Source organism: Choloepus didactylus, chromosome 6, assembly GCF_015220235.1.
Source record: "Choloepus didactylus isolate mChoDid1 chromosome 6, mChoDid1.pri, whole genome shotgun sequence".
Taxonomy (NCBI): domain Eukaryota; kingdom Metazoa; phylum Chordata; class Mammalia; order Pilosa; family Megalonychidae; genus Choloepus; species Choloepus didactylus.
The window spans coordinates 98,814,622-98,830,147 of NC_051312.1; the positions used below are offsets into that span (position 1 = coordinate 98,814,622).

At 38.7% G+C, this 15,526-nt stretch overlaps 1 protein-coding gene across 16 annotated transcripts in view; it reads right to left on the reverse strand.

Moving 5' to 3' along the window:
• DLG2 (discs large MAGUK scaffold protein 2) overlaps positions 1 to 15,526 on the reverse strand; it is a 2,332,374-nt gene that overhangs the window by 250,779 nt on the left and 2,066,069 nt on the right. The gene's annotated exons all lie outside the window — the stretch shown is intronic.

Below are 15,526 nucleotides of genomic sequence, written 5' to 3' on the forward strand. Positions count from 1 at the left end.
TCTCCTAAGAATAAGACTGAATTTAGGTCAGCAGTTTTCATATATATGTGCGCACACACATACATGTATATGTATACATAAAACTAAACTTAGGAATAAAGAACATGGCTTTGCCTGCTGTTCCTATGTTACCTATGGGAAGTTCCTTTGGTAATCTAGTGGGGACTCCAACTGAGGTCATTGATCATATTTAACAGTACTGGCAAATTATGAGCAGTATTCCCTTGACATTCCCAATATAGTGCTGCCCAGGACAGTTAAAGAATGAAGTCTCTGGTTAATCAAATATTCAGATTTATAAGAATTACCATATGTAGAATAACCTGATTTGATGATTATATAGTTCAGTGACTTTTAAACTGTGCACTGAGGTACCACAGAAGCAATGGAGAGAGGCCTATTCCCTAATACACCACACAATCATCTCTACTTTGACTTATTCAAAGGATTTCATACCATTAAAATATATATTTATACATATACATATACATTTGTGTGTGTGCACATATATATGAAAACTGCTGATCTAAATTCAATCTTATTCTTAGCAGAAAACTGAGAGACCTGTAGAAGTTAAATTTCCAAATTTTAACCTAAAAAAGGAAAAAAAATATAGAGAAACATTAAAAATGTGATTTATTTATCAATAATAACTCAAAAGGTACTTTGGGACTTGTGCCTTGGAGCCACAGAATTCCTAGTTTATAACCCAGTTAGGGAATGGATGGAGTTCATTCTTCTTTTATTCATTTAACAGACATTTAGTGATCACTCACCACTTTATTTGGTTCTAGAAATTCAACAGGAGCAAAACAGATAAACTGCCTGCCCTCATTGAACTTACATTCTAATGAGGGAGACAGACCAAATACATTAAATAACTAAAATATATTTGATAGTGATAAATTTAAAGCATAAAATATAAATAAGAAGTGGCATTTAAAGTATGTATGTATTGTGGGGGAGGAAAGTTATCACTGAGAAGATAACTTTTTAATAAAGATTTGAAGAAAGGTGGCCATGTGGATATTTTGGGCAAGTATATTCCTGGCAATGGGACAGCAAGGACCTGGGGCGGAAATGTGCTATTATGTTGGAGGAAGAGCAAGGAGGCCAGAATCATTAGCGCAAGAGAGAGCAGAAAAGAGTAGCTAGACACATGGTCAGAGTGTTGATGGTGGGGAGGGGGCTTCAAATCATATAGGATCTTAGAGGTCAATAGTAAGGCTTTGACTCTGTGTGATAGAAGGGGTTTAAGGCAGAAGTGTGATATAGTCTAACTTACATTTGTGTTGAAAATATCTTGAAGGGGGAAAGGACATAATCAAGGAGACCATTAGGAGTCAATTGCAATAATACAGGTAATGGGTGATGGTCACATGGACTAGGATGGAAAGATGAGGATGCTGAGAAATAGTCAAGTTCTGGAAAAATTTAAGGCATAGCTGATAGAATTTGCTGACAGATCAAATGTGAGTATAAGAAAAAGACAGAAGGCAAGGAAGACAACAAGTTTTTTCGCCAGAACAAGTGGAAAATGAAACTGCTGGTTGTAGGGGATAGAAGATGAGGAGCTCAATTTTGGATATGTTGTTTGAGATAATTATTAGATATTCAAAAGGGAAGTTGAAAACGAGCACAGAGATCTTGGGAAGGCTCCAATGTCTGGACTTCAGATAGCAATGGAAATCATTAGCATAGAGATGGGATTTAAAATCATGAGACTGGGTTAGATCAACAAGGGAGCTGGTGTAGATATAAAAGAAGGATTCCAAGGATTAAGCCCAGGGACACCCTAATTAGAGACCAAAGAAATAGAGTGAAACTGCCCCCCCCCCCAAAAAAAAAAAAAATTTAGAAGGACAGAAGAAAAGGAAAAGATAAAAAGCCTGGAGAAAAAACATGCAAGTGTTGGTCTTAGAAGCCAAGTAGAGTAAGTATTTCTAGGAGGAAAGAGGGATCAACAAATCAAATGCTGCTGACAGGAGAAATGAGGTGACAACTGGGAAGTGGTGATGGAGGTAATTTGAAAGATAGAGAAAAAAAGCAGTTTTGGGTGAAATCTTGAGGGAGTGAGTTCAAAAGACAATGGAAGGAGAGAAATCAGAGACATAAAGAGAACTGTTCCAGTGAACTTTGTTGTAAAGTGTATTTGTTTGATTGTTTTAAGATGGGAGTAATATCAATGTGATTCTTTTGCTTACTTAGTTAAAAGTGCTGGGTTTATAATTGGAGGAAATTTATCTTGGATTATCCAAATAACTAGCTTAATTCTCTAATAGATTATCTTAGAAGAAAAAGTCTACTAGTAAAAAAATTATTATTAAAATGAATGATGACCTATTTTCATGGGGGGGGTAGATTTTTGATGAGTATCTACTAGGGTATAAATCCACTTCATATTAAATGCCAAGTACATTTAATAAAAGGATTGAAATTACGTGCCTAATTGTGTTTAAATTATTGTGTTAAAATCTCCTATGTTCAGGACACCCATTATGGAGAACCAGTGCATTGAGCTAATTAAAATGAGTCAATTGCAAAAGCCACATTTATTTGTGTTGAGAAGGTAGAGGGCTCTTACTGTTGCCGATGCCAAATAAAATAAGGCCTATTGAGCACAATAACTTCACATTTCTCACTTTGACGCCTGCCTTTCTGGCCTCTAACTTGATGTTAGAGAATCAGGGGACCAATGGTTAAGGCTAAACTTGTGATTGCTCATGACTCTCAAGTGTAAGAGACATGAGCATTTCACTGGAACACTTATAGGAGGAAAGATTCACAAGACAATAATTCACTATGTGAAAAAGAAGTAATTAGAAAACAAAGAGAGCGATGTGAGATAATTTTAGGACACTATTGATAAAGATAGACCCAGGATGAAAAATTTATACTTAGCATCAAGGATCATTTGATTTTATTTATAATTTATAATTATTTTTTCTTCTAATTGCTATAATAGTTTCTAATCAGAAACAAACAAACAAACAAAAAAACTTGCATCCCCCAAAATGTAATATAACCTTAGGTGAATACTATAATTTTTTTTCTTGCTGCTAAATACAAGAATCATTTAAGTGTCAGACCATTTGTTTATGAGAAAATTTAAATGAATGCTGCTTATGGTTGACATTCAAAGAGTAAACTGCTGTATTGCAAGGGCTCATCTACTTTTACCTATTTCAAAGAATAGGTAAATAAAACAATATTTTATTTAATATAGACTGGTAGAGTAATAAATGGAATGAATTTAACTGTGATAAAAAAGAATACAACTTAATTTTTTTACTGTATATCCAGCATAAATTATACAATGGATATACAGTAAAACTGTATCTAAAACTGCTTAAACTATTCAAAATCAGTGCATTTTGACACTGAGTTTATAATATCTTTGCCAGAGAACAAGCCAATTTAGCGAATGATAGCCGCAAGTAAACAGTAAACACTAGGTGTGACTATGACAATCACTGTGCTTTCAACTTAATAACTTAATATTATTATATATACAAATATGAATGTACACACACACATACATACAGGTGTCAGTTTTAAAGTAATAGACCCTAGCTAGCATCTAGAGATTATATACAGATTTATGAGTAAACATACTTTATTACTTTTCCAAACTCAACAAATATCATTTTGATTTTCACAGCCCTAAAAATTCGATGATCATTTATTAGATTAATGTATGTATAGTATGATCTATGCTATTAATATTCTGGGCACAAATCTGAGTTACTGTAATAAATATATAAGTGGATATGAAATGGTTAACCACACAAATCCAGGGCCAGCTAACAGACCGTTTTACACACAGATTCTGCTTCTAGTAGGAAAGGGAAAGAGGGAGATGGTGACACATAAGAAATAATTATAGAGGAAAAGCCTTCTAGATAAGGAAGAGAGGTAATGGAGAGACTCTTCCAGGTGGCACACAGAAGGGAACTAACTGCTTTCTTTCTACCTGAAGTCAGAAGTATCTATAAAAGCATTTTTCCCCCCAGAACCTCAGTAGAGAAAGGGTGTTTTGCTGTGGAAGCTGTAAGAGGCATTTCATCAGAACAGGAAAGGGAAGGTCATAGTTGCTCAGTTCCCCAGATTGCACTTTCCATGGGATAGCCAAAAGAAACCCAAACAGCCAGTGCTGTATGGAATATGGCAGGGAAGCACTACGCAGCCTATCTACCTCATGTATTTGCACACAAAGGCTGAGAATTCTCTGTAGTGAGTGTGTCACAGAAAACAGACCAACACAGAGGCAGAAAAGAAATGGAATGATTGGAGAGGCAGCCCTGGACCCAAACCAGGGCAAAGATGACTGATCCCCTCTGCTGATAAGGGTGAGGTGCTTTAACAATTAGCAAGTGGAGGCTGTGGTAGCTAACACCAGAACCACACTGCAGTTTCAACTCTACAGGGACCATGTATTTGTATGTTGCTATATAGAAGACCCTGGACATTCCTCAGCCATCCATTCCCAGGCCATCTAAGATTCCCAAACCAGCAGATAAGACTTTAGCATATAATTTCTGTCCTTTTCCCTGTCTCCTCACCATAGAAATTTTACTTTCTGGCAAAGAACAATTATTTCCCCAATCTCCTCCTCTTCTCTTTCCTACGTTTCTTTTCAAGATTATTTTCTTTTTTTCTTAGAGACATATGCACTTAAGGATGAGTAAAGAATAAGGCTAGCCTGAAATGTGGATTTGGGTGGCCAGTAGGCTCTCTTACCAGTTAAGTGTTCTTTCTTGCATGCTCCTCGAATAAAATCAGCAATTATTCCCCCCACGGACATTCAGAGTCATACACAAAGAGTTGAAAATTAACTTTTAAAATGTTAAGGTCCCATTGTATATATTTTGCTTCAGAAAAGATTAAACCCTGTGTTGTTCATTCCTCAGTGTGTTCAGTTCTTAATTAATCCTTTGGTTGTCATTATAAACTCTAGAGCCAAAAGAGCACCTGAACCAGAGAGACAACTTACACTTACAGGTAGAATCACTGCATCTGGAGAGAAGTCCAAAAATGCACAACCCTGTATAGAACCACAGTATGCTGGGGTTAGTCCTTGGTTGGATGGGGGTGTTTCATGTTTTCATGTTTTATCTTTGCCTCACTCATTCACTTAGTGCCTACTTGGTTATCTACTAGCAGTTTATATGCATGATTACACCTAAATTTTTTTATTTTTTGAGGTATTTGTATGATATCCCTTTTCCTCCTGAGGAACCCAAGGCTAAGAGAGGTTAAGTAACTTTCCTATGGTCTGCACAGTCAGTGGCAGAACTGGAATTCAAAGCCAGGTGTGCTGGTTTCAATGTATTATGTCCCCCAGAAAAAGCCATATTCTTTGATGCAATCTTGCAAGGCAGACGTAAGAGGAGCTACAGCCAAGACGGACACTGAAGAAAGCACAGGAGCTGCAGATGAAAGACAGTTTGAAGATGGCCATTGAAAGCAGACTCTTGCTCTGGAGAAGCAAAGAGAGGACAAATACCCCAAGTGCAACGAAGAGTGACATTTTTGAGGAACTGCAGCCTAGAGAGGAATGTCCTGGGAGAAAGCCATTTTGAAACCAGAATTTTGGAGCAGACACCAGCCACGTGCCTTCCCAGCTAACACAGGTTTTCCGGACACCATTGGCCATCCACCAGTGAAGGTACCCGATTGCTGATGTGTTACCTTGAACACTTTATGGCCTCAAGACTGTAACTCTGTAACCAAATAAACCCCCTTTTATAAAAGCCAATCCATCTCTGGTGTTTTGCATTCCAGCAGTATTAGCAAACTAGAACACCAGGTCAGTCTGATTCCATAACTGGGGCTCTTCTACTTATGACACTCACCTGGCTTGTGCCAACTTAATTTCAATGATTTATTTATTTCAAACTATTTAGATTGAATTCTACTGAATACAGACTGCATTATTCACATTCTGTAACTTTTCAAAGCTAGAAAATCTCACTTTATAAATGACTATTTAATGGCCCTAAGTGGCCCTAAAAATGTTATATAGGTGATCTAAGGACTCGGAGGTGAGATCCAAGATAGCCACTAAAAACATAAAGGGAAGGACAACCCACTGTGTTTAAAAGCAAAGTGTCAGAAGATGGCAGGAGGTCGGAAGAAGGTGGTGGCATAGAGAGAAGTGGAAGCTAGTTAGTCCCCCTGGAACAACTAACAAACAACCAGGAACAGCTAGTAAATAATCTGGAATAACTTCTGGGGGACAAATGTGACTGTCCACACATCATACACCAAGCTGGATTGGGAGGAATGCCTGAGGTTGCAGCATAAAGTCTGTAAGTAAAAACTGTGGACCCGAGCCAAGAGCCCCTCCCCCATGGCAGCCCAAACTGCAAAGCCTCGCTGTGCTAGAGAGCAGCACTCTATGAACTAGCGAATCTATATCAGCCTAGCTCCAATGGGGGTTTTAATTAACAAATGTCGACTGCTCAATAAAAGCGATGAATCCCCAAAAAGCAGACAGAGGCTTTTGGTGACAACTGACCCTGGAGAGCTGGAGGACCTCTCCAGGAGGTAGGGGGAGCCCAGAGGACCAGGTGCTATCTCTGGCTCACAGATGAAACTGAGGGTGGCCACGGACTGGCCTGAAGGGGGTACTTTCTGCCCCTTTTTCAGCTCAGTGGATAAAACCTCAGCCATTTTAAGTTCCCAGTGCTCTGACCCAGACAAGGGTGGAGATAGCAGAGTCAGAGAGACTATTCAAAAGCAAATGATATCTCCCCAGGGGTGTATCTTCCTAAGAGGAAAGAGATGGTGCCAAGCTCTACCTGCTTTCCATTCAGAAGCAGACCCCAGGGCCTGGAGGAAGACAGCCACAGGCTCACTGCTGGGTAGAAAAGCACAGTGACTTGAGGCCTCACAGGGTGCATCAATCTTCTAAGATACACCCTCTGGGAGACCTGATACTATTGCCTCCTTCTGAAACATAGGCCCGTTCTGTTCTGGGAAAACCTGATTGGGGTAACCAAGGAAACCAGGTGTGTAGACAACAGAAAACTACAACCTACACTAAGAAAAATGAAGTTATGGGCAAGTCAAAGGAATAAACTTACACTTCAACTGAGATACAGGAATTGAAACAATTAATGCTAAATCAGTTCAAAAAGTTTAGGGAAGATATGGCAAAAGAGATGAAGCATATAATGAAAACACTGGGAGTACATAAGGTAGAAATTGAAAGTTCAAAAAAACAACTGGCAGAATCTATGGAAATGAAAGGCACAATGCAAGAGATGAAAGACACAATGGAGACATACAACAGCAGATTTCAAGAGGCAGAAGAAAGCACTCAGGAACTGGAGAACAAGGCATCTGAGAGCCTACACACAAAAGAAGAGATAGAGGAAAGAATGGAAAAATATGAGCAACATCTCTCTGAACTGAATGACAACACAAAATGCAGGAATGTACATGTCATGGCTGTCCCAGAAGGAGAAGAGAAGGGAAAAGGGGCAGAAGCAATAAGAGAGGAAATAATCAATGAAAATTTCCCATCTCTTATGAAAGATATAAAACTACAGATTCAAGAAGCACAGCGTACCCCAAACAGAATAGATCTGAATAGGCCTATGCCAAGATACTTAATAAACAGATTATCAAATGTCAAAGATAAAGAGAGAATCCTGAAAGCAGCAAGAGAAAAGCTATGCATCACATACAAAGGAAGCTTGATAAGACTATGTGCAGATTTTTCAATAGAAACAATGGAGACAAGAAGGAAGTGGTGTGATATATTTAAGATACTGAAAGAGAAAAACCACCAAGAATCCTATATCTGGCAAATCTGTCCTTCAAATATGAGGGAGAGCTTAAAATATTCTCTGACAAACAACGACAGAGTTTGTGAACAAGATACCTGCTCTACAGGAAACACTAAAGGAAGCACTGCAGACAGACAGGAAAAGACAGGAGTGAGAGGTTCAGAAAACAGTTTGGGGGGATAGTAGCATAGCAATATAAGTACACTGAACAAAGAAGACTGTGAGTATGGTTGAAAGAGGAAGGTGAGGAGCATGTGGGACACCAGAACAAAAGATGAAAGATAAAGACTGGGACTGTATAACTCAGTGAAACCTAGGGTGCTCAACGAATGTGATAAAAGTACACATATGTTTTTACATGAGGGAGAACAAATGAATGTCAGTATTGCAAGGTGTTAAAAAATAGGGTGGGATTGGGGGAAAAACACAGTCAATGCAAACTAGAGACTATAATTAACAGAAACATTGTATTATGCTTCCTTTAATATAACGAAGGCAATATACCAAAGCTAGATGCATATGTGGGGGGGGGAGGGGCGGTGTGGGACTCTTGGCATTGGTGATGTTGTCTGACTGTTTATTCTACTTTGGTTTAATTGTATCTTTTCTTTTGTTGCTTCCTAGCTGTCATGTTGTTGGTTTCTTTTTCTTTTTCTTTTTTTTTCTTTTGTCTCTCTACCTTCGTTGACTCTTCCTCCTGCTTTCTGGAAGAAATGGAGATGTCCTTATATAGATAGTGGTGATGACAGTGAATACATAAATATGTGACTATACAGGGAAACATCAATTGTTTACTTAGGACAGAATGTATGGTATGTGAACAAAACCGTCTTAAAAAAAATGGGTTGATGAAGAAAACTTGAGGGCACTATATTGAGTGAAAGAAGACAGACACATAAGGACAAATATTGCAGGGTCTCACTGATATGAACTAGTTATAATATGTAAATTCATAGACATGAAATATAAGTTACCAGGATATAGAATGAGGCTAAAGAAAGGGGAGTGGTTGCTTATTATGAGCAGAATGTTCAACTAGGGTGAACTTAAAACGTTTGGAAGTGGACAGAGGTGGTGGTAATATGCTGTGAGAATGCCTAACAATGCTGAATGATCTGTAATGTGGTGGAAAGAGTAAACTCAGAGTTATGCATGTCACCAGAAGGAACGCTGGAGGTTAAAAGATGGGGATGTATAAAAGTGAACCTTGTGGTGGACAATGTCCATGATTAACTGTACAAATATTAGAAGGCTCTCTCATGAATTAAAGCAGATGTATGACACTATAACTAGATGTTAGTAATAGAAGGGCATATAGGAAAAAATATAGTATTTTAACATTCTTTCATCAATAGTAACAAATGTACTATAGCAATATTATGAATCAATAATGGAGGGGGTGGTGGTTAGGGGTATGGGAGTATTTGAGTTTCCTTTTTTTTTGTCTTTATTTCTTTTCTGGAGTAATGAAAATGTTCTAAAAATTGAAAAAAATATTAACTGTGGTGATGCATGCACAACTGTATGATGGTACCATGGGCAATTGATTGTACACTTTGGATCTTTGGATAATTGTATGGTTGGTGAACAATCTTAATAAAAATGTAGACTCAAAAACAAAAAAGCCAAGTGTCTTTAACTAGAGGTTGAGATGAGTAGTTAGAGCATTTTAGAGATGGGGGCAAAGGTACAGAGACTTTCAATAGTTTGCAGAATTACTGAAGGGACCAGGGATTCTGATGCTTTGTGCTGATTGGATCTCAGGGTTGCCCTTAGGGAGAGAGCTTCATGAAGGTGCTGTCGAGTTTCTTGGAAAGCCTCTCTGATCACACTCATTAGCGTGCTCTTCTTCCTATTCAGACCGTGATGCCTAAAGTTCCTTTAATAGAACACTCCCTCCTTCTTCCCTGCCTCTGCCTCCTCTTTACTTGCCTTGTGTCCTCTCCCACTTGCTTCCAGTGATCACCTGCAGAAAAACTGGGGTCATGTCTGTTGAGTACTGATCACCGTGTCTGTTGCCCCCCACTCACTTTGGTCAATACAAAGTAGAAAGCTAACGTCTGAGTCAAGAACATAATTATTGTAGAATTTCAATTACGAAATAGTTATATGGAGATAATGATGGAGAGAGCTAAGCTCAAATAAAAAATTTGCTGGGTTTAAATCTCTTCCTATTTTGGGTGGTGGGTAGTGGTGGTGGGATTCTGAAGCCCTTAATAAGGAATTCCCACCAACTCTGTATCATTAGCCACTGTGAGACTAATCTTCCCAATCTGACACTTATGTTGCTTAGCCTCCAACTAATTTTCTTCAAGATTTATTCAGCCTTCTTAATCTGTCATTTAATGCTGTCCGCTGTCAGGCTCCACACTCCTTTTCACATCATATTCTATTAACCTCACAGAAATATGCCTCCCACCTCTATCAGTGAACTGGATCCCTAAACTTCCCAGGCATGTTTCATTTTCAAACCTTTGCAGACTTGGGCCCAGGATGCTCCCTCCTATTCTCTAGTCTCATTTACCCAAATCCTAGCGGTTTTCATAGAAGAGTTCGCACAAATCAAGAAATTCATGAGTCATACATGAAATCCAGCTCTGCCACTGAACAGCTGGGTGAGTTGGGGCAGATTTCCTAGACTCTCCAAGTTTCAATTTACTAATCTGGGAGTGGGGTGAATACGAGTATTCACTTCACAGGCTCGCTTTGAAGATTGTATCAGGGTTCTCCAGAAAAACGGAATTGACAGGAGATATATAAGTAAATATTAAGAGATTTATTATAGGAATTGGCCCACACAACTGTGTGAATTCTGAATTCCGCAAGGGAGGCTGCAAGTTGGGAACTCCAATGAAGGTTTTGATGAATTCCCCAGGAGATGTTAGTGGGCTGAAATAAAGAAAGAAATTCTTCTTTCTGACTGCTGAAATCATCAAGTCTCCCTGTAAGGCCTTCAACTGATTGGATGAGTCTTCTCTCATTGCTGAAGGCCATCTCCTTATAGATATAATCAGCCATAGATACAATCAACTGACCAATGATTTAAAGCCATGAAATACTTCACAGTAACAATCAGGCCAGTGCTTGCCTGATCAAACAACTAGACACCATAACCTAGCTAAGTTGATATGTGAACTTAACCGTCACAAATGTTAAATAAAACAATGCATGTAATGTGCCTAACCCAGTGTTTGGCATATAGTAAGGGCTTAATAAATGTAGCTTTTTTGAAAAATGAAATATCAGTTCCAGTCCTTACTTCCTATACTGCTCACTCTAGTTTTGATAGTATTTCTCTACCTTTAATCATAATATTGCCTACAACTATTTCAGTTATGTGTCTTAGGATGCTTGTCATTTTGCAACATAATATTTTTATGGGCACGAGCACTGGACTTTCGGTGGAGAAGAAACTATAAAATGTATACTTTCAATGACCACAGAGAAAGTGCACTTCAAAGGACATGTTCATTTATTTTCGTTGATGGATTAAGTGATTGACCACTTAGTTAATTAATTCAGTAGATATGCATTGAATATTTAATATATCCCAGACACTATGGCAAGCACTTTGGATGTCACAGAAATGAATTGGAAAGATTTACTTCTAAAGGAGAGAGTAAGAGGTGCATAAATTACTATGTCACAAAGTTTAAAGTTTTAAATGTCTCAATGCATAAAGCACAGTGGTGGTTCACATGGTAAATGCTGACTGGGAAGCTTTATGGAGGAAGAAGTCTTGCGCTGCCTTTGAAGGGCAGGTTGTATGAGGTGACTGGAAACTGGGAGATTTGAAGGGGTGGCTATAGGCAGAGGGTGCCTTCCAAATCAAGGCACGTGCATTAACACAGGCTCGGGGTTTGAGACGGCAAGTACCCATGACAAACAGCAAGGAGCCATCAGTTCAGATGGGGGCACCTAAAAGTTCTTTTCAAAATTTACTCGATCCCCAGAACTTTCTTTTAATCAGCACAATTGTGGCCTTGGAGGCTTTAGCAAAGGCCTTTGCTTTCCTGCTGTTTTAATTTATTTTTGGTTGCAGGACTTCAATTTACAGTGGGTCCTCCTGGATTCATTGTTCAGCAAGTTACACTCAGGCTGCTTTCCTGCCACCAGCTACCTGCTTCTTTAAGAAGTGACTTTTCTTTCTTAGAGAGGTTTCTGTTGCCACCAAGTCATGAAATGTTAGCTGGGGCCTTGGTGGGCTTTGTGTTCATAATTGTTTTAAATACATAAATAGGTCAGCAATAAAATTTATACCCATGGCTGCAGTGGACCAACCGAACTGATATCCTTCGCTAGGGAAGGTTCTATAAGGTACTACAAAGGATACCGAGAAACCCAAATCAGTAATTACAACACTGGTAAAAATTACCAGCTCTCTCAAGCTCTGTCCCAGATCCCAGCACTCATAAGAAGGGCATTAGAAAGGGAAATTCAAAGCTCCAAAACTGCCCTGCTTCATCAAAATGTGGATAATATCAAGCTTGATTTGTGTTTTTTGAAGAACAGAGAGGACATACTAACTTTCCCTTCATGGTGACTTCTATTCACTTATATAAAATCTAATCTGTTTGATAAACAAATTCAATACCCCTAAGCTCCTGAGCTGGGCAGTATAATTAGGTCCTTCCTGTGAGCTCCTGAAGTTCTCTGGACATGAGCAGTTCACTAAAATCCCTGTACCTGGTGAATAGAAATGGTCTCCAGGCCCAAGCTGAATGAAAAAGGGCAAAACGTCAAATTTGAGAGGCCCCATTTGTATTCCCATTATTGACAGATGACAAAACTGAGGCTCAAAAAGGCTGAACGACCAGCTCAAGGTCGCATATCTCAAAGGTCAAGTGCAAGAGCTGAGACCTAAATCCCAAACACATGCTATTTCTCCATTCTAGACTTCCAGTTCAATGCCTGCTCACTCTGTTCTCTAGTCTCACCATCTCCATCTATCCTAAAAAGACTTTTGCAAATACATCAATCATTTATCCAGTCCCTTTTCTCCATCTCCACTGTTTCTTTCCTAGCTCAGCATCACAATCTGTTGCCTAGATAATTGTAGCAGCTTACTAATTGCTTTCCTTGTCTCTCAAGTCCTCACATCTCTTCTGTCCATAATGAACACATTCTGAGTCGTCTTTTAAAAATACTCCCTTGTTTCACACTGAGTATTCCGTATTGTCCTCAGGATAAAGGACAAACTTCTTGGCAAAAGGTATCAGATCCTTCAAGTTCTAGCCAATCTTTCCTCTTCAGATTTATGTTGTATCAATTACTTGTTGTTGCCCTGTCAACTCTCCAACCTTCCCTACCCTGCTCTGTGTCCTAGGAGGTTGAACAACATGGACCACATATAGCTTCTGGTTGGATTTGGCCAGTGGAGAACACTGGAAGGAGATCAGAGGGAGGGATGAGAGTGAGAGTAGGTATTTATTCTGTTGGCTTCCTCACTGCAGGGTCACAGTCCTGTCACGTGAAACTTTCTCTGTGGGTTCGGGAAACTGTAACCTCCTTTTGCCTCTTCAGTCTAGCAGGGATAATAGTGCCCTGCTGTTACTAGTCCTGGAATATATCTTTTAGGTTTTCCTATATTTTGTCCATTCCTTTGTAAATAACCCCCATGTTTAACTCTTCTCGAATTACCCACCTTGAGCCTACCAGGTGCTTTCTGCCAGGATCCCACCTGATATAAGCTTCATATTTGTCCAATCCCCAGCTAACACCTCAAGTTAGAATTCTATTGAAATAACTGTCATCTCTGGAACAAATGTGTTCTTGCTTTTAGCTGAGATTTTGCACATGTTGTTCCTTCTGCCGAGATTGCATTCCCTTTCCTGGTGCCCATTCCCTTGAACACTATTCTTCAGGTCTCAGCTTCAATTACTACTTCCTCCCAGATGCCTTCCAAATGAATCCAAGTGGCTGAGCTAGATGTCTCTAAGTCCTCTGTGCTGCCCTGCTATTGCACCATCATTAACAATGCATTGGTGTATTTTCCCTCTAAGACTGTAGACTTTGGAGGACACGAGTTGGGTTGTATTCACCCTTTTAAACTCAATGGTTGGCACAGAGACTAGGGCATGGTTAGCTAAACAACAAATATTATATAAATGAAATGGCTTTTTATTTTTAAGATCTTTCCTTCTAATTCTTACTTGCCTTGAAAAATTTCCTAAGAATCTCCCAGGGAGTTATAACTATGATATGCTGGATTCCAAGCAAGTGCCAAAAAACTCTGAAAAGGACATTGCCCTAATTCTGGAGAATATTACGGTACATGGCCTCTGTCTTTCATCGCATGGCCTCTGTCTTGGGCTGTTTAAGGGCTCGATAAGATGGTATTTAAAAAAATAGATACATTTTAAATGAGAAAAACCAAATACAGCTATTATTTTAAAGAATTATTTTAAAGAATGCATCAAAAAGCCAGATTATATTATCTTAAATATAAGATTTCACTGATGAATCAAAGTCTGATTCTTTATTCCTGCCAATTTCCAAAACTCTGTCAATTACTCTTAACCGAAGAAAAAAATTTAAGGTGTCCTTAATAAGGATCGGTCTGAGGTTACTCAACAGAGCATCGGAGGCTCTCCTGAAGCTTGGCTATCCTATTCTAGTTTCTCTGGCTTTCCATCTAAATCATGGAGCAATTAATGTCATAAAATACCATCACCTCACACTTTGTTCTAGAGATTTCATTGAGTATACCATGTTAGACTGTGCCATAAGGTCAAGATTTGCAGTACTTTTTCATGATAATGATGCTGGTGAACCCAAGTGCAGAGATTATTATTAAATTGTCACGTGGCAGCTTCTTTGACGCTTTGAAAATCTGGGTCTGGCTCTGTGATAGGATTTAGAACAAGTAAGGTTTTTTTTTCCTGTTTCCATCCACCAGCTTGACTTCTTTAGCAGCTTCCTCCCTGACTACCCCTAAAGGCAAAACCTGTAAAAAGGGCTACAGTAATTACCCTCTTACTAGTCTGGGACATAAGGTGTCAACTATGGTGTCATCCACTGGTGTGTCATAATTGGTGGTGAATTGTATCACATGTAACATTTAAGTAATTATACTCAAAGGACTGATATTCAATAAAATTAGTGTGCATTAAGGTTGTCTCTGTAACAACTTCATTCTACATTCACCTGCACCAAATTGTTCTCTTGATTGGGATGAAATAAGTGAAGTTATCATGAGTGCACTGCAGAGCCTAAAGAACCCACAGCCCATGTCACTTATGCTGCAGTTCATGTGACTACAGTACCATGTGACTGTCCACCATGTGTGCTGCAAAGACAATGTGTATGATCACCTTATTTCTTCAATAGTAAAATTCATATTTTTTTCACATTTTGACATGTCTGAATTAGGGATGCATCTTACAATTGGTGTCTTACGATTATAATAGGAAGGGATTTTTCTTTTCTTTTTTTTTTTTTTAATGGTGCATAAGATAACATTGCATCTTATAATAGTTGCATTTTAGATTCAAGGTTAATTGCTCCAAGCCCCACATTCCACTCCTTATTTTGAAATCTTTGAAATCTCTCTCTAGTCAGATCTCATTAGTCTGTACAATATTGCTGTCAAAGTCAGGGTCTTTTGTTCTTCCTAGTACTTTTATATTAATCACTCATTTAAAAAATATTGGGTGTTTGTTTCATGCCAGACTCCATATCCTTATAAAGTAGTTCCATTTATAAAAGTACAGAACAACTTGAGATATTTC